Source organism: Pleurodeles waltl, chromosome 12 (assembly GCF_031143425.1).
Source record: "Pleurodeles waltl isolate 20211129_DDA chromosome 12, aPleWal1.hap1.20221129, whole genome shotgun sequence".
Lineage (NCBI taxonomy): Eukaryota > Metazoa > Chordata > Amphibia > Caudata > Salamandridae > Pleurodeles > Pleurodeles waltl.
The window spans coordinates 682,886,576-682,910,138 of NC_090451.1; the positions used below are offsets into that span (position 1 = coordinate 682,886,576).

Below are 23,563 nucleotides of genomic sequence, written 5' to 3' on the forward strand. Positions count from 1 at the left end.
GGCTAAAATTAGGCTATTTCTGTCTTAAAAATCAAGAGTCTGGTGTGCTACCAGTGACCCATATATCCCAAGACAATAAAAGAGGAAGGTGGCACATACAAGCTTAATCCCTGTAGTGCCTAGTATGTTGTGCCCTTTTCTGCTGCGCAGTCCCGTGCTTTAAGGCCTCCTGTCTGAATTGAGAGCTGTGACCTGTCTATACAAATGTACAGTGTGAGGGACATGGGTAGACTATGTGAGGAGCATCAGACACATACATGGTTACCACCAACTAAGAAGGGTAGTATTTCAATATCACACATATTACTAAATACTCAGGGAAAGTGGCATTTTCACATTTGAATTATAAACTTAAAACACCAAATAGAAGAATGAACTAGTGTTTTAGAATTGCCTAAACCAACACGTTCATCAAAGCAAACACAAGCAGAATTGCCATGTAAAAGGAATATGCAGACTTCTACACAATACCTTATTCAAGAACTAGCTCACAGTCATTCCAGAATTTCAAAATCTGAACTATTTTAATATGAAATGGATATGAAAGCATGAAATACATGCCAAAAGACCCAATCAAGGCGCAAGACTTGTGTTTTTTTTTTTTTAAACCATAAATGGCTTTATTTTGGGTATCTCCCACCTGAAATTGCCTCTGCTTCATTATGTGTTATTGGGGAAATACATTTCCCTGATTTTTTTTCAAACTTTCACACTTTGAAAATGATGGCAAGCGTGAAATAGATTTTCAGTCTAAAATGGGGCTACACCCAGGAACACAGTTTTAGCTCAGGAGACAAAGCAAACCTGATTTAAAACTTTACACAAATGTACATGGTGGTGTCTGATTATTTATATGGCAATATGTAGTCAAAAACAGATGCATGGGTTCCAGTAAATCAATTAAAATACGAATTTCTGTTCTACAGACAGCTGGCTGGACCCATTGTTAAGCCTTGGCACCTGCCTCTTTTCTCTACCTGTGCTTTGAGTATTGTTTATTTTTTAACTTTTACATAGTGCAAATGTGACTCTAAGCTATTGGAGCGCTTTACATGAGCACTAGTTGCAGTATACAAGGTAACATTCATTTTTATTTAGGCACAGGGAAATTAAGTGATTTGCCCAAAATCACAGGATGTTGAGCTGACGCTCTCAAACTTTGTCCAATCTTTGGTACTCTCCAGACTGGACTACTGGAATTCCCTAGTGTGGGCCTTCCCAAGACCCACCCATCTCCTTTAAAATCCATCTCCTCTCAACTGTGTGTTTCTTCTATGAGGCCAAAAGAAATGACCATCTCACACTTATCCTGATAACTCTCTGTTGGCTTCCTATTGAAGCTAGGACCATGTATACAATACTTCTTCTATCACCCACAAAGCCATACACACTTCCACCCATCGCTAGCTAGCAAAAAACTCAAGATATCACGGGGCTGTCAGCAGCAGATGCCCCTAGAGGGCGCAGACCCACTGCCTCCCTCTGCACCACTGCTTGGCATATTACAGATTTTATATGAAAGCAAACAATCTTGCTGATCGTTTGTCTGCATGTAAAAGCTGCAGTATTACCTTCTCAGCAGAAGAGGGCTCCACAAGATGTACTGCACATGTCAGGCAGGAGCTGTTACAACCAAGGCCTCACACATACACAATACATATCTGACACGCTGTACTAGCATCATGCAGTGCAGCAAGTCAGATAATGGAGCTTCAGGGCATGTTTATCACACACCCTCTTGTCCAAACAGAAGCTGGAATAGAGAAAAAGGTCTACAGCTGCACTTTTAACCTTATTCCAGCTTCTGATTGGGTGGAAGCTTATGGGTATGCCTTTGGCTGTGGTACACAGATGGGAGTCGGAAATTGGGGGCTGTCCGGGTAAGTTGTCTTGTTTAAGAGTGCAAGTATGTGTTTGTATGCGAAGAAGTGCATGTGTATGTATGTGTAAATTCCTTTGTGTGTGTACCTGCAATTGTGTTTGGATATATGCATGTCTGCTTGTGTGTGAGGTAAACGTCCGTCTCTGGAGGGGGAGCAGGGGTTGGTGGGGGGAGGAATCTAGGCCCGAGGCAGAGTGCTGGAAAGTGGTTTTGGGCCCCATCACTATAATAATCCACCAGCCGCCACAAATGGCTCTAGACCTTCACAAAATGCTGAAAATCTGCTGCTCGAACCTTCAACTTCCAAAAGGGAAAGACTTATGACACAATCTTTCTAAGGAAGTCAGTGACAGCTGCCACAACTCTGAAGGGGAGGAGTGGGTGGGGGATAAAATAATTTTAAAAATACTATTTAAAAAAAAAAAAAAAAAAACATACCTGTTAATGCCACCACCGCCTACCTCATTCCTCTTCCGATGGTGTTGGTGTCCCAGCAGTCCCTGGGATATCAGCAAAGGCTCCCCCATGGATCCTGGTGTTACTCTCATGCTATGCATAGTATGAGAGCAGCATCAGGATTGATCTAAGCTTATTGATCTGCTGCTCAAACAGTGGACTGGAGTCCGCTGTTTCTCTATCCTGGCTAGGCAACACAGCCAGTTTGAGGAAACCTAAGTGCGCATGTGAGTTTGGCTGGCCTAAGACGGACAGCCAAACTGACATGCGCACTTAGTGCGCTCACTTCACTCCTCCTTCCGCCCCCCCCCCCACCCCCCCACCCACCCACCCAGGGCCCAGCTCCACCCCTCCCTGCGCATGGTGGCTGAGCCAGCAGCTGAAAATTGAAACGACAGTAAAATATAGTTTTATTTTTCAGCTGCTGGCTCAGCCAGTAGGGCGACACTCCTTCGCCATTGCAAAGGAGTCGCCCCTGAAGGTAATGCAACTAGAATTTGGAACTCGCTACCTCCAAACTATCGCACCACCACCTTTTTCGGGATCTTCAAAACATACCTTAAAACTCTTATCCTCCAAAGACATTTTTCTCAGTCACAGTCGGTGTCAAGCTCCCCATCAGGCCTGCACCCTCACGCTTAATGTCGTGAACCTGATTTACATGTTACTCTCAAGAGCCATAACGACCTTTCTGTTTTAATTCTGCAAATACATAATCTGTATTTGTGTAATTTTGATCGCTTTTACTTTTCTAAATATGTAATCTGTAATTTGTATATAGGTAACTGTCGCCGTAAGTAACCGTAGTAGGCATACGTACTGCCACCTACTACCAGGTTACTCTGAATTTCTCATGTAACGCTCTACGCTTATTGTAAAGAACTCTGGCACCTCTGCGTAATGCCCGCGCTATATAAAAATATACATAAATAAATCTCGTTGAAAAGTCGACAACCCTGGCAGCGCCGCCACATCCTCGCCGAAGCTCACAGAAACAAGCAGACCCTTCTCGAGCCAAACGACCTCGTTTGTCGCCAGCTCTTCCCCTTCGGGTTTCTGCCCACCGATCATGGCACCAGTGCCTCCACAGAGCGACGGGTGAGTTTAAACGAACGCGCGCGCCAACCTGACTTCCAAACCTCGCATTGCCAGAGCCGCAGGCGGTCACCCTAGCACGCGCTCATCATCCCACGCGCCGGCAACTTTAGAACCAGGGAATGTTGCCTACAGGTGCTGGGCTGCGTAGGCCGTTAGGAGCCGCAACTTTCGCGCGCGCTGCGCTCCCTCGTTTGAGGCTAGGAGTCGCGGCGGCGCGAGCTCTGTGACGTCGGGCCGTGCGCGCACCCCGTTGCCTTGGAGACGGCGGGCCGCGTCCTGCAGCTTGTTTGTCAGGTGCGTGGGACAGAGCGAGTGAGGAGACCAGTGAGGGGCCAAACTGTGACAGGAAGAGGCAGGGGCGAGACCCCCGGCCTAGAGGTGAGGCGGGGTGTTCCTGGGTTGGGGTGAAGGTGTTAAGCAAGTTGCTTTTGCTAATTGTGAATGGAAGTGGTACTGGGTATAAAAGTAAGACGACGAAAGACTTTGAGGCCACACAGGTACCGTGCTCAAGTGTTACGTACGGTGCTTGTGGGGTATAGAGTCCGACAGGGTAATGTGTAGGGGCAGCCTGGACAGGGGCGTAACACGGTCCCCTGACGTCCCTGCTGGGGAGGGGGCTATGAACATATGTGGTATTGGGGTTGTCGGTGTCCCTTGCTGTCGGGTTGTGGTTGAATATATGTGAGATTGGGGGTGTCAGAGTTCCTCATTACACACCCCACGAAAAACCAACCCCCTCGTATCATTTTGTGTTACGTCAGAAGGTGCAGGAACAGAAAAAGGATTAAATTAGAGTGGCCAAATTTCCATATTAGTTCGCAGGACACTTTCAACCTGTGGAGACACTTTGCATGCGCGGATACACAGTGGAAGTGGGAAGACTATGACAGGGCGCAGTTATAGTTTCATTCTCTAATCCCCAACTTCTGAGCTCAGACTACGAGTCAGTGGTTTTCAAACTTTTTAATGCCAAACAGGGTAGGAGCAATCGATATACGCCTTTCATCCCATCCATAACCGTTACCAAGAGACCGCGTAACTAACCCTTACTCCTTCACAAAATTCTACCTCTTCCCACAGCACCCCAAAAAGCAAACCTAATCCGTGCATTGATCAGGAGACAATAAGAATAGCGTATTAGTCTGCATATTGTATAACAGCTTCAACTAGTACTAAATGGATCAACGAAACAAAAAAATGCGTATTACAAACACTAGCAAACCAAGGGGCATATTTAAGAGCCCCTAGCAGCACTTTCAATGACGCTCCGGTGACACTATACCCTGCTCCACTTTTAGCGGCTTAACCCCACCTTGTAAATACAGCCCGTTCACATCCAGCTCTTTGCGTGGAAGGGGCGTGCAATGGGTGGTGCTGTGAGTGTGCCACAGCAACACCCATTACATTCTGACTCTGCCTCAGATTTACGAGATTTTATAAACCTAAGGCAGCGCCAAAATCTAACGCCGAGGCACAACGAGCAGGAATACTTTTATTCCTCCAAATTTTTTACTTTTTCTATGCGTGCTGCATTCTGCAGCATGCATAGACAGAGCAAAATGCCAGACATGACTGTTTATGTGCAGGAAGATAGCTCTTCCTGTACATAAATAATCATCGCAAAAGGACGCATTGGCCCTTCTGTGTCTGTGCAGAATGCAGCACACACAGAAGTGGCACATCGTCATTAGTGATTGTTTATGTGCAGGAAGGGACACCTTCCCACACATAAACAATCAAACCCCTCAACGCAGACATCTTTGCACAATGGTGCAAGGATGTCTGCGTTGGCGCAGGCAGCTTAATTTAGCGCCAGCGCAGGGGACAACACAGGGGTTCGCTGTATTCAATTAAATACAGCGCATCCCTGCGTTGTGAAAATGACGGAGCGTGGTACTGCCAATTTTGGCGCAGTGTCGCGCTCCGTCATTTTCTTTTTAATATGGGCCCAAGTATGTTTGGTTTTTGTATGGTACCTGCACACAGACATTTGAGGCTCATTTAAAAACGTTTGGCACAGGAAGCGAGCCTTTTTGCTGCATTGTTCTGCGTCAAAAGAAAAGGGCAGGAATGCACTGTATCTTAAATATAGGGCTCATTCCTGTCCTTTTCCCCCTGCTCTGGCACACAACGGGCTGCCATGCACCAACACAGGCACCCTTGCACCATGGTGCAAGGATGTCTGCGTTTTAGGAATGATTGTTTTTGTGCAGGAACGGGCCACCTCCTGCACAAAAACAATCAATGTAGGTGATTTCCTCTTTCTGTTTGTGCTTCAGAATGCAGCACACATAGAGGAAAAAACAAAGGCAAAAAAAGATATTCCTCCCCGTTAGACCTTCCCTGGGAAGGCGTAGGGTTTTGATGTATTGTTTGGTTTACAAACTTTTTGTAAATCTGGGATTGTGTCAGATCCCCTTGGATGTTACTTGGGAACAGCCACCGTAATGCCCATGGAACACCCCCCTATCGCAGAGTAAGGCACAGAGCGACTTGTGTTGCGTTGTCTGGCTCCATATTTACATGACCATGAAAAGTCACACAGGGTGGCTTTACGTGGCCTTGTAGATACGGATCTGCAGTGTTGACCGATGAATCGTCATAAAAGGGAAGCTCCAGCGGCGCACAGGGGCTTGCAAATAAGCCCCTTAACTTTCATCCATATATTCCATGTGTGCGGATAGAGCTACTCACCTGCATACATCCATGAAGAAACAGACCAGCACACTTACTGATACAATGACATAATTGTAACTAAGTATACATACTGACAGTTGTCTCTGCTGAGACCACCGGACATGTTCTCACAGCAACACAGACTGCTACCTATGTAGTGACTGATGCATATACAGACCCGCACATACTAACGCTTGTACAATTCCACAGAATACATATATATCACACTGCACACACCAGAAACACATGCATGTGGGTATGCACAAGGATGTAATGGGCCTCATTCCTCCTAATATCAACCATCTCTATTGATGATTTTAAATGCTGAAGAGTGCTAAGAGTAGAGAACTGTAGGAAATCCTGCTTTTCTGCCTGTTTACCCCAGATTTTTTGCTGTTGATGGGCCTTATATTTTTGCTGACTTTAAAACTCTGTGCACTTTAACCATACTAACCATTAGTAAAGTGCCTGTGCTCCCCCTTTAACTATCGTTACATTGGCTAATTGCTGGTTGGCACATTTAACTTGCCTGTAAGTCCCTAGTATATGGTTTAAAAAGTACACCTGTAGTCTCAAAGTTAAAATGCCACTAGTGGACTGCAGGATCTATTGTGACATCCACTATAATGACAGTGCAAACATTAATTCAGACCTAAAATGTGTAGCCTTACTGTTGTGGTATAAATATGCACTTTGACCTGTCAAAATAAACCCTTTTGATAGAATACTAGTAATTCACCCTTACTTGAGCCTTGTAGCGCACAAGGTATGCTGCATGGTATTTAAAAGTGGGACATGTAAGAGGGTGGGGCTGTAGGAGGCTGGACTGGCTTGTAGTGAGTACCAAGGGGTACTTGCACCTTGCACCAGGCCCAGTTATCCCTTATTAGTGTATAGGGTGTCTAGCAGCTTAGGCTGATAGATAATGGTAGCTTAGCAGAGCAGCTTAGGCTGAACTAGGAGACGTGTGAAGCTACTACAGTACCACTTAGTGTCATATGCACAATATCATAAGAAAACACAATACACAGTTATACTAAAAATAAAGGTACTTTATTTTTATGACAATATGCCAAAGTATCTTAGAGTGTACCCTCAGTGAGAGGATTGGAAATATACACAAGATATATATACACAATAGCAAAAATATGCAGTATAGTCTTAGAAAACAGTGCAAACAATGTATAGTTACAATAGGATGCAATGGGGAAACACAAACCATATACTCCAAAAGTGGAATGCGAACCACTAATGGACCCCAAACCTATGTGACCTTGTAGAGGGTCGCTGGGACTATTAGAAAATAGTGAGAGTTAGAAAAATAACCCTCCCCAAGACCCTGAAAAGTGAGTGCAAAGTGCACCAAAGTTCCCCTAAGGACAAAGAAGTCGTGTTAGAGGAATAATGCAGGAAAGACACAAACCAGCAATGCAACAACTGTGGATTTCCAATCTAGGGTACCTGTGGAACAAGGGGACCAAGTCCAAAAGTCACAAGCAAGTCGGAGATGGGCAGATGCCCAGGAAATGCCAGCTGCGGGTGCAAAGAAGCTTCTACTGGACAGAAGAAGCTGAGGTTTCTGCAGGAACGAAAAGGGCTAGAGACTTCCCCTTTGGTGGACGGATCCCTCTCGCCTTGGAGAGTCGTGCAGAAGTGTTTTCCCGCCGGAAGGACGCCAACAAGCCTTGCTAGTCGCAAATCGTGCGTTTGGCGTTTTTGGACGCTGCTGGGGCCCAGGAGGGACCAGGAGGTCGCAAATTGGACCTGAAGAGAGAGGGGACGTCGAGCAAGACAAGGAGCCCTCACTGAAGCAGGTAGCACCCGGAGAAGTGCCAGAAACAGGCACTACGAGGATGCGTGAAACGGTGCTCGCCAAAGTTGCACAAAGGGGTCCCACGTCGCCGGAGACCAACTTAGAAAGTCGTGCAATGCAGGTTAGAGTGCCGTGGACCCAGGCTTGGCTGTGCACAAAGGATTTCCGCCGGAAGTGCACAGGGGCCGGAGTAGCTGCAAAGTCGCGGTTCCCAGCAATGCAGCCCAGCGAGGTGAGGCAAGGACTTACCTCCACCAAACTTGGGCTGAAGAGTCACTGGACTGTGGGGGTCACTTGGACAGAGTCGCTGGATTCGAGGGACCTCGCTCGTCGTGCTGAGAGGAGACCCAAGGGACCGGTAATGCAGCTTTTTGGTGCCTGCGGTTGCAGGGGGAAGATTCCGTCGACCCACGGGAGATTTCTTCGGAGCTTCTGGTGCAGAGAGGAGGCAGGCTACCCCCACAGCATGCACAAGCAGGAAAACAGTCGAGAAGGCGGCAGGATCAGCGTTACAGAGTTGCAGTAGTCGTCTTTGCTACTATGTTGCAGGTTTGCAGGCTTCCAGCGCAGTCAGCAGTCGATTCCTTATCAGAAGGTGAAGAGGGAGATGCAGAGGAACTCGGATGAGCTCTTGCATTCGTTATCTGAAGTTTCCCCAGAGACAGAGACCCTAAATAGCCAGAAAAGAGGGTTTGGCTACCTAGGAGAGAGGATAGGCTAGCAACACCTGAAGGAGCCTATCACAAGGAGTCTCTGACGTCACCTGGTGGCACTGGCCACTCAGAGCAGTCCAGTGTGCCAGCAGCACCTCTGTTTCCAAGATGGCAGAGGTCTGGAGCACACTGGAGGAGCTCTGGACACCTCCCAGGGGAGGTGCAGGTCAGGGGAGTGGTCACTCCCCTTTCCTTTGTCCAGTTTCGCGCCAGAGCAGGGGCTAAGGGGTCCCTGAACCGGTGTAGACTGGCTTATGCAGAATTGGGCACCTCTGTGCCCAACAAAGCATTTCCAGAGGCTGGGGGAGGCTACTCCTCCCCTGCCTTCACACCATTTTCCAAAGGGAGAGGGTGTCACACCCTCTCTCAGAGGAAGTTCTTTGTTCTGCCATCCTGTGCCAGGCCTGGCTGGACCCCAGGAGGGCAGATGCCTGTCTGAGGGGTTGGCAGCAGCAGCAGCTGCAGTGAAACCCCAGGAAGGGCAGTTTGGCAGTACCAGGGTCTGTGCTACAGACCACTGGGATCATGGAATTGTACCAACAATGCCAGGATGGCATAGAGGGGGCAATTCCATGATCTTAGACATGTTACATGGCCATATTCGGAGTTACCATTGTGAAGCTACATATAGGTAGTGACCTATATGTAGTGCACGCGTGTAATGGTGTCCCCGCACTCACAAAGTTCAGGGAATTGGCTCTGAACAATGTGGGGGCACCTTGGCTAGTGCCAGGGTGCCCTCACACTAAGTAACTTTGCACCTAACCTTTACCAGGTAAAGGTTAGACATATAGGTGACTTATAAGTTACTTAAGTGCAGTGTAAAATGGCTGTGAAATAACGTGGACGTTATTTCACTCAGGCTGCAGTGGCAGGCCTGTGTAAGAATTGTCAGAGCTCCCTATGGGTGGCAAAAGAAATGCTGCAGCCCATAGGGATCTCCTGGAACCCCAATACCCTGGGTACCTCAGTACCAAATACTAGGGAATTATAAGGGTGTTCCAGTAAGCCAATGTGAATTGGTAAAATTGGTCACTAGCCTGTTAGTGACAATTTAAAAGTAATGAGAGAGCATAACCACTGAGGTTCTTGTTAGCAGAGCCTCAGTGAGACAGTTAGGCACCACACAGGGAACATATACATGCACACCTATGAGCACTGGGGCCCTGTGTGACAGGGTCCCAGTGACACATACATATAGGCCACAAACCTATGAGCACTGGGGTCCTGACCAGCAGGATCCCAGTGACACATAACAAACATACTGAAAACATAGTGTTTTCACTATGAGCACTGAGGCCTGGCTATCAGGATCCCAGTGAGACAGTGAAAACAGTGACAAACACCCTGACATACACTCACAAACAGGCCAAAAGTGGGGGTAACAAGGCTAGAAAGAGGCTACCTTCTCACAGGGGCCTAGACGCCAAAACGCTGGACTGCTTGCTGCATAGCTCCGCCTGGTTCCCCTACCATCTGATACTGGGATGGTGAGATAATCCTTTCTGTCAACCGACTGGCAAGAGAGAAGTTTCTTTTCATTGTAGGAGAGACAGAATTGATGGCGGCTGGGCCCAGAGCTTCCTCTTTCTGCTGAGCCCCAGTCAAGATGGGGGATGGCAGAGATGAACTGGGCACAGAGTAGGGAACGATTAGCAAATCACACAATGCTGGACTCTCCTGGGGTCGTGGAGACATTGGTGTATGGATGCTTGCCGCTCAGCTCCACCAAGTGATCCCAAGGGTGTGCCCAGCAGAGCAAAAGTGCAGAGTCTGGGAAAATGCCCATGGACTATGATGCCAAAGACCAATCACCGTCCACTGGCTGATCCTACAAGCCAAGGATTCCAGGTCAGTGCTAGAGAGTAAAATGGACAGGATCAAAATAGAAGTTTCTCTGACAAGACAAGATATGCAGAAACAACAGAGAGAATTATGGAGGCTGATATACTTATTTTCTGATGGATACAACTACCTGTGGATTCCTCACTCATTGAATTTTCCCCCATTCAGCATCCGACGGAAATTTTCTCCTAGCTTCAGCACGTCGACGAGGATGTCACAATTGCCCGACTCCCACGCGACGCCGTCATATGTCATACAGGCAATAAGAGGTCCTCGCCGCCGTTCTGACGTCAGTTCCCTTTTTTTCCGTGCCTTTGAGCAACGGTTATTCTTCGAGAGAGCAACCGTTTCTGCTGTGTAGTTACAGTTACTGTATCTATCGAAATGTCACAACGAAAGTCGGGCTTTAAGCCTTGTAGAGAGTGCTGGGGCAAGATGTCGGTGACAGACCCACATGTGGATTGCTTGTGGTGTCTGAGCTCCGACCATGAAGTGGAAAAATGTGGATCCTGTCAACGCATGAATCCTATAGCATTGAAGGAACGAGAGGCTAAGCTGTTTTTGGCGAAGTCCATAAAGAAGGAAAAGCGGCACCGGCGCAGATCTTCATCACCGAAATCTCATCGACGTCACCGTGCCTCCCTGCGCCGTCGTGATTCTCGACGCCATTCGAGTAGAGAGCGTTCACGCTCGAGGTCGCCTTCGGTTCGGCGCCGCAAGACATGGGAGGTTAGTCCAACCATCACTCCTCAGCCACAGACGCCTCCCACTTCTCCGACTTCTCTGACGTCTCCGCCGTCTGTCTTCGAGGTCGTACCTCAACAGGATCCTGAGTTTTCACCTGCGCAATCTGAGATGCCTGGGCCGGCACCGTTATCATCTCGGGCGCAGGCTCCGCAATATCCATTGTTCCCGGCGCCAGGTGCTGATAGTTCCGCATTTCTTAATGCGATGTTTGCAATATTTCAACAGATGGCTCCGGGTGGTGGTCCAACTGGTCCTTTGGGGCCATTGGCTTTTGATATGGGTGCTCCGGCTCCTTTATGACTGACACCTTTCATGCCCTTCCTTCCAATGGGAGGTGCTGGCTCAGCGCCGGTTCCTTTGGCGTCGTCTACAAGATGTGCGACTCTGAGGACTGCTGTCCCGGTGCGGGAGGGTTCTTCACCCTCTCGTCCTCTGCCTCAGTCGGCGCCGAAAAAGCCCACAGCGCCGATGGATCCGGCGTCGGATGGATCAGAGGATCGGCGTCAGGTGAGGTCATCGACGTCGGCGGACACCTTGTCGATGCCAAGGATCGAGGCCAGGCTTCATTCTAGGAGGCTAGCTCTTCGCCTCCTTGAGGAACAGGAATATAACAGGCAGGCCTTGGAGGAGGGTGCGATTGAGGAGCCTCTGGCAAATCTTCATGGTTTGGACACTGCTAGTGGCTTGGACACTTCCCCAGAGTGGGACTTGACATCTCCTGGGGAATATACAGAGGAGGAGCAGCTGACTTTTTAGGCCTTCCCCTCCCAGTGGCTGAGGCGAAACCCAACATTTTGACAGAAGTGCTACATCCGGCCTCGGCTATTGCAGAACCTCTTTTGCCTTTTAATGAGGCTCTCCTTGATCCAATTATGGAGATTTGGAAAAAGCCAGTCACATCTACGGCTGTTAACAGGACAGTAGCCCGTAGATATCGTGTGGCTCCTGCGGATCCAGGCTTTTTGTCAAAGCACCCGACTCCAGAAAGCTTGGTTGTGCAAGCTTCATGTTCCTTACGGTGTGCTCCAGGTTCCTTTCCGGGTGTTCCTTCGGACAGAGATTCTAAAAAGATGAACCAGTCTTCAAAAAATACTTTCTCTTCTTGTAGTATGGCCCTTAAGTCCACAAATGCCACATGTATCTTGGGCAGATACATCTACGCTCTTATGGAGGAGGTCAAGACATCTCATCCTGGATTACCTCAGGAGGTGTTGGGCCTTTTGTCGGATGCTCAGGCTGCGGCGACCCAAGTAATCCAGTCAGGGCTGGACACAACTGATTCTGTGGCCAGGGCTATGGGCACCACTGTTGCTACGAGAAGACAGGCCTGGCTTTGTTCTTCAGGTTTCTCTCCAGATGTTCAGTCGTCCCTGCTTGATCTACCCTTTGATGGGGATAAACTGCGGACTCTGCCCTTGAAAGGTTTAAAGAAAGTAGAGCCACAGCAAAATCTTTGGGCTTGCAGGCCTCCTCCTCTGTTTCTTCATGATCATTCAGAAGGTTTAGGGGGTTTGGTCGTGGCTCCTCCTTTCGGGGCAGGTTTCAACAGCAAGCCACCGCTGCCCTCCCCTACAGATCGTATAGGGGGAGGGGGAGGGTTTGAACCAGAGGGGCCACCCAGCAGCACTTTGCCTCTTCCTCTGGAGGGGTGCAGCAGGGAAAGCATCCTTAGTCATCCACTAATTCCCTTGCATACTACTCTGTAGGGGGGAGGTTAATGTACTTTCTCCACATGTGGAAGGCAATAACATCGGACTCCTGGGTCACCAGTATTGTGGGGAAAGGCTATTCCCTTCCCATTCGGGAGTTTCCACCCCCCATCCCGCCCCGTCCATCCTTCTGTTCGGAAGAACATCTCCTGTTGTTAGAACAGGAGGTTCTAGTCCTCCTTTCAAAAGGTGCAGTAGAGTTGGTTCCATAGCAGGAGAGGGGTCAGGGTTGTTATTCAAGATATTTCCTGATCCCCAAGAAGGATGGTCAGTTGAGACCAATCCTGGACCTGAGGATTTTGAATTGGTTCCTCAAACAGGAAAAGTTCAAGATGCTGACCCTAGCACAGGTGCTTTTGGCGTTGAACGAAGGAGATTGGATGGTGTCTGTCGACTTGCAGGATACATACTTTCATATCCCGATACTCAAGTCGCACAGGAAGTATCTCTGGTTTGTGGTGGGATCGTAACACTATCAGTTTGCGGTCCTTCTGTTTGGTCTTACTTCAGCACCTCGAATCTTCACGAAGGTGATGGCGGTGGTTGCGGCAGAGCTCAGGAGGAAGGGGATAGCAATATTCCCTTACCTAGACGATTGGTTGATCAAGGCCAAGTCTCCGGAGCTCGTGCTGCGTCACCTGCAGTCGACAACCCAGTTGTTGTTCGATCTGGGCTTTTCGGTGAACGTGCCCAAATCTCACCTGGAGCCCTCTCAACGTCTCCTGTTCATAGGGGCAGTACTGGACACTACATTGAATCGTGCCTTTCTTCTGCCCCAGCGGATTCAGGACATTCAGGCGTTGGTTCCAATGTTTCAAAGTGGAGCGGTCATTCCAGTCCTCAAGGTCCTTCGTCTGCTCGGTCTGTTTGCTTCTTGCATTCTGTTGGTCACTCATGCACGCTGGCACATGAGGGCTCTTCAGTGGTGTCTCCGAAGGCAGTGGTTTGAACACAAAGGGGATCTCGAGGAATCGGTAAAGATTTCCAGAGACGCTGCAGCGGATCTTCGATGGTGGGCTGCGGACGGCAACCTTTCCCAAGGAAGGCCGTTCTCGCTGCCTCCTCCAGTGGCCACAGTGATAACGGATGCTTCCACTCTAGGGTGGGGAGCTCATCTGGGGGACCTGGAGGTCAAAGGTCAAAGGTCATTGGTCTCCAGTGGAACAGATGTTTCACATAAATCTGTTGGAATTGCGGGCGATACGCCTGGCTCTCAAAGCATTCCTCCCTTCCCTTCGCGGTCCGTCAGTCCAAGTCCTGACGGACAACACTACAGGGATGTGGTACATCAACAAGCAGGGAAGAGTAGGGTCGTACCTTCTCTGCAGAGAAGCTCTTCGGCTATGGTCCTGGGCAAGGGACCATCGCATTTGCTTGGGAGCAAACCATCTGGCCGGAGTCTTGAGCGTGCGTGCAGATAGTCTCAGTCGGCACATCTCGACCGATCACGAGTGGCGTCTTCATCCAGATCTAACCCTGTACATCTTCCAGATGTGGGGATTCCCTTGGGTAGATCTGTTTGCAACTCAGGAGAACGCGCACTGTCCGTTGTTCTGCAGCCTCCAGTATCCGGTGCAAGGAACGTTGGGGGACGCGTTTCAGGTGTCCTGGTACGGCCAGTTGCTTTATGCATTTCCCCCCCCATACCCTTGATTCCTCGGGTTCTGAGGAAAATTCGCCAAGACCAGGCCCAAGTCATCTTAATAGCTCCGGATTGGCCAAGAAGGGTGTGGTATTCAGATCTTCTCCAACTCTCACTGTGCCCCCGCTCCGTCTCCCTCACAGGGCAGACCTCCTCTCACAATCGCAGGGGCAGGTTTTACACCCCCCACCTCCAGAGCCTGCACCTTCATGCCTGGAGATTGAACGAGGCAACTTGAGTTCCTTTTCTTTCCCACCCGAGGTGGTGGATGTTATTTTATGGGCCAGGCGACACTCCACCAAATCTATCTACGCTAGCAGGTGGGCTAAATTTGTGAATTGGTGTGGAGAGAAGCAAAGTGATCCTTTACGTGCCCACTTATCGGACATTTTGTCTTTTGCGTTATCCTTGGCACAGAGGGGTTGTGCAGTTGCGACAGTTAAGGGCTACTTGTCGGCTCTGTCAGCCTTTCTGTGTCTGCCCGACCAACCCTCTTTATTTAAATCCCCAATAGTTTTGAGGTTCATAAAGGGCCTGACTAATAGATATCCTCCCACTCCTTTCATTATGCCTCAGTGGGATTTGAACCTAGTTTTAACATTTCTTATGGGCTCACCGTTTGAGATGATGCATTCTTGCCCCTTAAGGCTGTTGGTTCTAAAAACTGTTTTCCTTGTTGCCATTACTTCATCTAGAAGGGTGAGTGAGCTACAGGCTCTTTCTGGTAAGCCTCCATACACCCATCCTTTTATGGGGATAAGGTGGTGTTGAGGACCAAGGCTGCTTTCTTGCCGAAGGTTGTTTCACCCTTCCATATGGGTCCGTCTATTACACTCTCCTCTTTTTATCCTCACCCTTCGAAAGAGGAAGAAAGACTGCATCGTCTGGACCCGAGAAGAGCACTGAGCTTCTTCGTAGACAGGACGAGGGAGTTCAGATCGGAAGATCAGCTTTTCATCGGGTACGTGGGAAAGAGGAAAGGAAAGGCAGTCCACAAGAGAACACTCTCCAGGTGGGTCATTCTTTGCATTAAGCTGTGTTACTCTTTGGCAAAGAAGGAACCCCCTGTTGGAATAAGAGCTCATTCCACCAGAGCTAAGTCGGCCTCTTCGGCCCTGGCTAGAGGTGTTCCTGAGGTTGCCATCTGCAAGGCCGCAACTTGGGCATCCCTCCACACTTTTGCGAAGCACTATTGCTTGGATTCGGAGGTGAGGAGGGATGGCCATTTTGCACGGTCGGTGCTGCTGCTGCAGAATTTCTTGGTCTGACCATTCAGGCACCCTCCACCGAGTGCGGTACTGCTGTGGGACTCTATTCAATGAGTGAGGAATTCACAGGTAGTTGTATCCATCAGAAGAACAAGTTACTTACCTTCGGTAACGCCTTTTCTGGTGGATACACTAGCTACCTGTGGATTCCTCACGGTCCCACCCGCCTCCCCGTTGCCTGTCTGGTCTTACCAAGATTTCCTTGGGTGAGCACCTGTGTATTGTTGATATGTTTATACTGATGCAGATGTTGTACATGCATGAGTTTTTATATATATATATATCTATATATGTGTATATATTTATTATTGGATATTTGCATATTGTTTTATATGTATATATTTATGTATATACATATTTATATGAATGTTTTTCTATTTGATTTAATGAAATATTATGGTATAAGATTTATTTGATGTGTTCGTATCAGATATGTTTTGTTGATATTTACCTGTTCGCCTCAAATGCACGTAAAAATGTTGATAACTGACGTCAGCACGCCGGCGAGGACCTCTTATTGCCTGTATGACATCAGACGGCGTCGCGTGGGAGTCGGGCAATTGTGACATCCTCGTCAATGTGCTGAAGCTAGGAGAACATTTCCGTCGGATGCTGGAGCATTGGGGGAAAATTAAATGAGTGAGGAATCCACAGGTAGCTAGTGTATCCACCAGAAAAGGCTTTACCGAAGGTAAGTAACTTGTTCTTCAGGCATAGAAAATAAATCAAAAACCTTGCAAACAGAACTGTGCTCCCTTGCAGAAATCACTAAACACGTTGAAGACAAAATTGTATGACACAGAAGAGAAGACTAGCAGAAATAATGTGCACTTAGTTGGGGTGCATGAAGGAGCAGAGAGCGCGTTGGTGGTACATTTCTTTCTGACTTGACTAAAAACATGGATTGTGGCAGACAAATCTTCCCAGTGCATCATCATAGAATGTGCACAGCAAGCCCTGGTGGCTAAGCCCCGCCTCGGGGCTCCTCTAAGAACCATCTCACATTCTTTGAGCTATTTAGACTGAGATATGTTTTAAAAGGAAGCACGAACCAGAGGCACAGTGTTGGTAAATTGGAAAATAAATTTGTTCCCAGGCTACACTAATCTGGAGTAGAAATAGCGCGTTCATTCTTGGCAGTCAAGCAAAAATCTGCACCATGCAACTTGACTATGTATTCATTTTCGCAGGCTAATCTGCATGTCTCCTTCGAAAATAATTCCTCCTTCTTTGACATCACAGGAGTAGGGTGGGATTGGCTGGAGGATAGGATCCCCCACGTGGCTACTCAATATGTACAGCCAGCCTCACATGACACCTGTTGAGACTATTCGCACAGCAGCAAGGCAGAGGACGGGGGAAGTGTTCACTCCCCTCAAATGGAGACAAGGACGCTGGGGACCCAGGAGGGGATGGGGAAGTAATGCTTCTTCAACCTTTTGTGTCCCTCCTCAACCTGTAAAGGCATCAGCCTGGAGGTGATGGTCTATGAGCATGAAATCCTGATCCACAGAGATACTTCAGTGCATGGATTCTGCAAACAGCCATCCAGCTGAAGTATGCATCACTCTAGGACAAATACAAGTTCATTAGGACGTTAATCTGTGGATTTGCTGACTCTGAGCACTACTTAAAAACATTACCCTTTATACACTGACGGATTGGGAGAGGGGGGCTTTATTAGGGATAATGAGTTTGAATATTGAGGGGGTGAAGGATCAACAGATTTTTCCACAATTGGGTGCACATGTATTTTAGACCTGCAAAATGGAAGAATGGGAAAGGAGGGTTAAGGAGGGGTTAGGAAAACTATTAAAATATTGATGATTATCTTCACAATGTCACATGGATGTTACACATTAAAGCGGGGCAGGGACAGAAGGGCACATGTCAAGCTCAGTTCAGATTGCATCCATTCAACACCACAACCTAGTTTCTCCCCAACTTATGCAGGAACTTAAAATCTTTGGTCGGAATGTCAATGGACTACTTAATAATCTCAAAAGGAGAGTGGTGTCCCAAAATCTATGTAGACAAGGGCCAGGTGTAGTCCTCTGGCATGAAACTGACTTAGGGGGCAACTACTGCAAATGTCTCAAAAGACGGCAGTATGTAATCTTGGCACAATCCGGTCTCATAAGTGGGCCCAGAGGAGTAGCTAGGGCTAGCACAGAAAACCTAGTGATTACTAATTGACCAGACATTGCTCAACCCAAGTGGCAGAAATGTGGAGATATGGTGTACGTGGGGTAGGAGATCCATCTTTGTGTTACATGTGTATGCACCTCCACACTGCAGCATATGGTCCTTGATAAATTATGCCAGATTCTAAAGGGCCCTGACATGATGGACAGAGCCCTAGACAAGTCGACCCTTGCCTCAGGGCCCTTTGGTGGACCTATCAGGTTGGGCCATGTGCTCATCCTTTTGTCTGGCAAATGCATTAAGTACAAAGTATCCAACAAGTAGGCAGTACTCCTTTTTTTGGGAGGTACAGAAGACTTTTTCACAACTCAATTATGTGTTAGTCCCGATACGTGAGAACCCCAATCTCCTAAGGCTGGATTATCTATCAATGGGGATCTCAGCTCATTGTCCTTTACAGATCACTGGGGGAATGGAACAGTTCCTGTTGGTGTAACTGTGGGCTGCTCAACTGGGAGCTCCAGGATAGAGAGGTTGTGAAGGCACTTCAGCCAGTCACCAAAGTATAACTTTTAGAAAACATAAAATTGGTGGATTCACTGAAAACTCTTGGAGGTATACAAAGCTGTCCTAAAAGACGGGGAAAACATGTGACCAAAAACTTAAAAAGAAGACTCATCATATAATAAACATAAAAAGAGGGATGTTGATACAGGAAAATACTTATATTGATTCTAGATCACAGGCCAATCTTCGGCTTCCAGAGGTTTTGAGGGGTACTACCATGCATTGACAGATGAGGTGGCTAAACAACACTTTCACGCTATGTAGCACAGACTATATGAAGTGAGACAGGGCAAGCTGCCTCTTAGCCTGGCTGAGCAAAAGAGAAGAAGGTGGCCGAAGGGTAGGGGAACTCACTCACAATGATGGGGTAGTAGTTTGTGAAGATCAAGCCATAGCACTTACGTTTGCACAGTACTATAGTTAATTATACGTATCAAGGCGACAAGCACCACAGAGAACATTAGGACCTTTCTGGGAGTATTGAAGATGTCCATAAATGACGTGGATAACAGACAGTTTCTTGAACAAGAAGTTACATTAATAGAACTCTTGGAGTTGATAACTCAAATGAAGATCCGGAAGACCTCGGGCCTAAAGCAATCTTGGTGGCATTCCATAAAAGGCACGCATCAATGCAGGATCTCCACCTGCTTACTGTGCTCTAGAGGGCCAGAGAGACTGGGGACCTAGCACCCAATCTCTAGCATGCAACCTTCACAGTAATGCCAGAGAAAGAGAAACCTAAAATGCCTGCACTTCTTACAGACCAATTTCCCTTCTAAACACCAACATCCTCCAAGCAAAAATTATGGACTTGTACACTGTGAAGGTCATCACCCCATTGGTCCATGGTGACCAGACAGGATTCATGCCTCGGAGGTCTCCACTCGACTTAATCTGAGAAGACCGAATATCTGGTTAAACAACATAAAAGATACACAGATACTGCTGGTTATTACAAAGCTTCATGCAGAAAAGGCTTTGATTCGCTCAAATGGACCTACCTTTTTCAGCTCCTTGAAACCTTTGGATTTGGCCCAAACCTTCAACAGTTGATGGCCTGCTTTACAGTGGTAAGAGTAAACTGAGTACCTTCTGAAACTTTTCGGCTTTCATGCAGCACCCAGCAGGGATGGCCCCTCTACCCCCAATATTTGCTCTCTACATTGAGCCTTTGGCATGCTAGATAAAAGTAAGAGGTGATGTGGGATTACCTGAGGCCATGGGGAAACCTAAGAAAATTTTGCTTATGCAAATGATATTTTACTGTACCTCCCTGACCCCGAATCAACTTTGTGTGGGTCTTCTTAAACTTCAAGAGATATCTTTCTGCGTTCTGAAAGTCTTTGAAGACCTGTCTGTTAGGCTAATCAGCTGGACCATGCCAGCTCCTTGTATACCCTCCCCGGTGACAATTAGTGTTCTACACAACTACTGATTGATTGATGCAGAATACAGATTAATTTGGGAGATAAAGACTTTGTACCAACCAGGGGATTGGTCAGCTGTGAGGGGTGTCCCCCACGGTCTTCACATGTCCACAGCAGATTTCAGATATTTGGGAAGTGACACTTGACAACTTGTGATAAGGCGCTGACATGCATGGGAGGTCAAGATACGTTCATAGGGGAAACCCCTAGCAATGGAACAGACTACAGGAAATAGGGAGATTAACAAGGTTCAAAAAGTGGGACCTTGTGATTATTTAAAAACTGGGAGTCATAAATCACAACTATACCATAAGGCCTTTTGAAGACCCAATCAGAGATACCTGCAGCTTTGGCACAATCAAAGGGCAGAGAGGCAGAATTGGAAAGACCTACCTGACTGTACCTTGCTGGAAAGCAGGATACTAAAGGAATGAATTATGGGCAAATCCTTTTTCTCCATGTATCAAATTCTTATCAACAACAAACCAGACAATTAACAGAAATTTAGGGTACCATGGGAGAAGCCCAGGCCCATAAGAGGACATCGATCAGGCAGCAGTATCGATGCACCCATGGGAAGTTGTTCTTAAGGCTCAACTTCAAGTATTGCAACTGAAAATACTTTATAGAATCCATAATTGAACCAGATTGTACAAAATGGAAAGGGTACAATCTCCATTATGCATGTGATGCAATTCCACAAGTGATTAATCTTTCATACAATCTGGGCATGCCCCATGAACCAAAATGACTGGATTAAGAATTCAGCCGAATTGCAAGCGGTCTGAGATTTCTCAGTACAAGTAATCATCAGTTCATGATCTTGAGGTTTCCATGCAACATTCACCTGCCTATAAAACAGGTGTTGGTCTGAGGGGAGCGGTTGCCACAAACAATCTTAAAAAGCTATGGAGAGGCTTGAGGTCCTATAATGGTATAAATTGCAAGACAAAGATTGCTCAAGTGAATGATTCCTCACAGTCTCTGAGTAGGCCCACATGATTTAATCGGGTTGATCGATGGACACTGACATGAAAGTTGGGGAGGCCTGGCGGGATGTTCCATTTTCAACATGAGTGGAAAGTACTGTCTACAATACTGAGGTGCTCATTCCAACTTCGGCGGTCTTCTGGTGAGACCGCCGAAGTCATGGACGCCAGAGGACTGCCAGTGCTGGTGGTCCTCTGACCGCCATATTCCAAGTACTGAAGGACGTCCGCCTCAGTTTGAATGGAAATCCTCCAGTATTCGTGCTGGTGGTCGGCGGTGCAGGGGCGGTCCCACCGCCCGCCCCACCCCGCCAAAAGTGCTCCGCCCGCTGTATTACGACCTGTAATACGACCTGGTGGTGTCCTGATGGCGGTGCGTGGCCGGCGGTTGGAGAGCCGGGTCCCGTCCCCTCCGGGATGACACCTCGTCAGACGAGGTAAGTGTCCTCCGCAAGGGGAAGGGGTGGGGTTTGTGAATGGGTGTGTGTGAGTGTGTGTATGCGTGTAATACATGGGGGTGGGAGGGGAGTGTTTGTGTGTGTGTTTGTCTGTGTTTAATTGTGGTGATGTGTGTGTGTGTGTGCACATGCGTGTAAGGGTGTTGTGTGTATGTCAGGGTGTGCATGTGTGTATTTGGGGGTGGGGTTCAGTATTGGGATCAGGAGTGGGGGGGTCTCTATTGGGTGGGGTAAGGGGTGAGGAGAGGTCTAGTGTGGAGGTAGGGAGGCCACTACTCGGAGTGGGGGGGGTCATCTATTGGCAACAGGAATGGAAATTTCCGTTGCCAGTAGCCTTTCCGCCAGGGATTTTGCGGCAGTACTCCTGCCACGGAATCCCTTGCGGAACGGGGACTCAGAATACCGCCTGCGGTATTGGGTGGCCCGCCAGGTCGGAGATGCTCGTCACCGGCCCGGCGGGTCCAATTGCCCTGGCGGTAGCAATGGGGAAATGGCGGTTTGGCACAGGCCAAACTGCCACACTTGTTATTTGGCGGTCTGCACCGCCACCCTGCGGTGGTCAAAAGACTGCCACCGGCGTGGTGGTTCAGTTACCACCGAAGTCGGAATGAGCACCTGAGTGTGCTTGATTTGTGTGCCATTGATACTTTGTGTGACAAACTATGCCCTTGTGATGAAGTAAATATTAAAAACAGTTAAAGAAAAGTTGAATATGTAGAAAATTAATATTACCATGTCTCTACATTGACAAGGCCTTCAAAACTGTTTTTACTGTGGGAGGCCCAGCTGTCCTATATAGAAACCCATAGCACAGAATTAAATACTAATGCTGTACCTCGGAAATGGGACACCTAGAAAAATAATTCAACAACTATTTTTAATAGTTATTAAAAATCCAATTCAGTGGTGAAGTCGGTGTTTCTAAAATAAACATTAAGGAAAAGTAACTTTTAGAAAGTTACTCTTTACCTGCCTGAGCTATCAACTGGCTAATTAGTACCTGCCAGCTCTAAGCTTGTGCATAGCCTTGAACATATGTGAAAAAGGTTTGAAATGCCTCACAGGAGCAAGCAATGGGCTAACCTGAATAGGTATGAATGACTCCTTTGAACTCCACAGAATATTCAGGGTAGCAGCAGTGTGACTCCTTTTTGAAAGCACAGTGTCAAACTATGCTTGACAGGTCTGTTGAGCCACATGTAACACTTGGGGATACCTGAAAAGCAGAGAACGGGGTGGCAAAACAATTCTCCACTGTCTGGCTGCTGGAGAACCCTGCTTTTTTAAATCAGACTTCTGTTTCTGACTTTGTTGTGGATACGGTGCCTGCCTCAAACTGGATTTTAGTGTTAGATGTGCAAGAACACTAGGGTTACCATAGTATTCCCACGCACACACCCAGAACCCAGATTTGGTGTGGGCAAAAAATGTTGTCATCTTGTAAATACCCTGACACATGGCATTTCTGATTGTGTTTGCCGTAAGACACACAGGAAGTACTGAAAAAGTGGGTAGGGTTGGCCCGATAACTTTTACTTTATTTGTTAGGACATGCCCAGGACCCCCAGTTGGTTCAAGGCGTAGATGTGGCACGTACAGGCACCTGCTTCAGAATACTTTCTGGACCTGTGGAAGATCAGAAGAGGATTGGATCTTCTCTGTGACTTAAGAGAATCCCTCAAGGACTGGACCTGCTCTCTCTTGTACTCTCGACATATATGTGGATTTCAAGGGTCATTTGACCGATCTCTTTTGTGGTTACAGCGAGACAACAAGCTGCAGGAGGCCTTTTACAGGATGTACCCGGCTGACCACTGGCAACTGGATCCTGTTGTTGGCCTCTGCCTGACACCCTCTGAGTCTCTCTAAGTGCCTCCCCTGTGGTCATGGGTGTCTTAGAGGTGTACTCCTTTGGTGGATTGGGACTTAGGCCCTGATTATGAGTTCGGCGGGCGGCAAACCCCACCCGCCAAACTCCAGCGGTTGAGTTACTGCCTGTGCGGCAGCCCTCCCACAGCCTCTTTTATGAGTTTTCTGCCTGCTAGCCCAGCAGGTAACAGCCCACAACATTGATGCTGGCTCGTAATCGAGCCAGCGGCAATGTTGAGGTGCCTCATGTGCTAAA

At 47.8% G+C, this 23,563-nt stretch overlaps 2 protein-coding genes across 6 annotated transcripts in view; one reads left to right on the top strand and one right to left on the bottom strand.

The window, feature by feature from the left end:
* Positions 1–3,669, bottom strand: part of LOC138268728 (T-complex protein 1 subunit theta-like) — an 88,307-nt gene extending 84,638 nt beyond the window's left edge. Inside the window, exon 1 of one of the 5 annotated variants that reach the window (XM_069218681.1) lies at positions 3,567–3,629. The gene's annotated coding sequence lies outside the window, so the exon portion shown is untranslated. Of the gene's footprint in view, positions 1–3,464 lie in introns of all 5 variants that reach the window. The other 4 variants (XM_069218679.1, XM_069218682.1, XM_069218678.1 and 1 more) reach the window with 4 other exon arrangements.
* A 39-nt stretch (positions 3,670–3,708) lies between these two features.
* DNAH2 (dynein axonemal heavy chain 2) overlaps positions 3,709–23,563 on the top strand; it is a 1,666,550-nt gene continuing 1,646,695 nt past the window's right edge. The window contains exon 1 of the mRNA XM_069218683.1: positions 3,709–3,814. The gene's annotated coding sequence lies outside the window, so the exon portion shown is untranslated. The remainder of the gene's footprint in view (positions 3,815–23,563) is intronic.